We start from the raw sequence: 2,044 nt of genomic DNA on the forward strand, positions 1-2,044 counted from the left end.
GATGAACATTTAGCTTTGGTTGAGTTTGCCTATAACAATAGTTATCAGTCTATGATAGGCATGGCTCCTTTTAAAGCTTTATATGGAAACACTTGTAGGAATATTGGACCGAAACTAGAGAAAGGAAAGTGTTAGGCCCATAAATGATTGAAGCTACAAGTGCAATGATAGATATGATAAGAGAAAGGATTAAGACTGCTCAGTCAAGACAAAAATCTTATGCTGATAGAAGAAGATCAGATTTGGAATTTCAAGTTGGCGAGAACGTTTTTCTAAAGGTATCGCCTATGAAGGGTGTAATGAGGTTTAATGTTAAAGGAAAGCTTAGTCCTCATTATATTGGACCTTATGAGATTCTTGAAAGGATTGGATCAGTTGCTTACCGTTTAGCTTTGCCTCCATCACTTGCTGAGACTCATAATGTATTTCATGTTTCAATGCTTCGAAAGTATGTTGAGAACCCGGATCACATACTACAGCAAGAACCTGAAGGACTTTGTGCTCATTTATCTTATAAGGAAGAACCGGCTAAAATCTTGGATAAAAAAAACAAGCAGTTAAGGTATCGAACTATCCCTTTGGTGAAGATTCAGTGGAAGAACCATACTCCTGAAGAAGCGTCTTGGGAGACGGAAGAAGACATGAAGGAGAAGTTTCCTCATCTTTCTGGAAGTTCAGGTATACTTTCAATTTCGAGGACGAAATTTCTTTTAAGGAGGGGGGAATGTGAAACCTGGCCCTAACCTTAACCCGGATACTCTTTTGTCTATAGGTCCAAAGACCCGAAGTAGAAGTGAAAGTCAACTATGGACCATATTGGTAGAAGATATAGTGTTCGACTCTGAACCTATGGAGATTGAAGATGATGCCCCATACCTGAAGGCAATGTTGGATATAGCGTCATGGTCGCTAAATCTTGAAAAGTCCTAAAATGCATAGAAGTCATGAAGGTGCTGGAAAGTACTTCCATATTCTTCTCTAAGGAAGAGAGACGAGAAAACTCTGGATTGTTACCTCTGTTGAAACCAGGTGATGATTGATTTTGTGCAATGTGAGGCATATGAGGCACAATTGGTGGATTGACAGGCCTAGCTAAATTGGCATTCTGGAAATTTGGGGCTTGAGGGAACTGGACATTTGGATTATGAGAAAATTGGGCATTTTACTTTTGAGGGGCACCAAAGTGATTTTGTGTGGAATAATTGATTAATCAATTTTGGTTTTGCCCTTGAGACCATGAAAAGTTAGGATGATTTTTCCACCAAGGATTGTACGTGTTACTGTACGGGTTTGGAAACATCGCACTGACATTTTCATGTTGGCCTCCTGAATAGCTAGGACATTCCTCAATTACATGTGTAGGAGATTGACACCATGCACACATAGCAATAGAATTGTCACTAAAATGTGCTTGACTTGGTGATGGTGGTGCAGCCTTAACTACCAAAGTCTCTAACTTTTTTAAAAGATTATCTATTTGTGCTTCCTTATGAACTTGGCTATCAACAAAATATCCCCTACTAGTCCTTTCAGACTCTTGGGTTGACTCCCATTCTCTAGTTCTATCTGCTAGATCTAAAAGAAATTCCCAAGCTTCGGAATCATCAGTGAATGATGTAAATCCTGTGGGGCACATAGATTCCAAGAGTTACTTTGTTTGATAATCGATACCCTTATAAATTATTTGACATAAATGCCATAATTCTATACCATGGTGAGGGAATTCTTGGAGAAGGCTTTGGAACCTCTCCATTACCTTAGCAAATGACTCATTAGGTTTCTGACGAAATTGAAGAATATCATTTCTTATTTTATTCGTCTTAGAGAAATGAAAGAATTTCTTCAAGAATAGGACAGTGAATTGTTCCCATGTGAAAATGCTATCCCTAGGTAAGCTATAAAGCCACGTTTTGGCTTGGTCCTTTAATGCAAAGGTAATAAACCGTAGTCTTACGGCATCATCAATAAGTTGTTGTACCTTCATAAGGACACAAACCTCCTCAAACTCCCTAAGGAACAAATATGGATCTTGATCAAGTAACCC

At 38.6% G+C, this 2,044-nt stretch overlaps 1 non-coding gene across 1 annotated transcript; it reads left to right on the forward strand.

Annotated features, from left to right (window-relative positions):
- Nucleotides 1-1,706: 1,706 nt before the first annotated feature.
- On the forward strand, nt 1,707-1,813 carry LOC149011427 (small nucleolar RNA R71). Its single transcript, XR_016174872.1, has one exon. It is a non-coding gene; the product is annotated as a small nucleolar RNA R71 (small nucleolar RNA).
- The last annotated feature ends 231 nt before the right edge of the window (nt 1,814-2,044 follow it).

The sequence above is a fragment of the Hakea prostrata genome, chromosome 7 (assembly GCF_041222555.1).
Source record: "Hakea prostrata isolate BN-2017 chromosome 7, UWA_Hpros_2, whole genome shotgun sequence".
NCBI lineage: Eukaryota > Viridiplantae > Streptophyta > Magnoliopsida > Proteales > Proteaceae > Hakea > Hakea prostrata.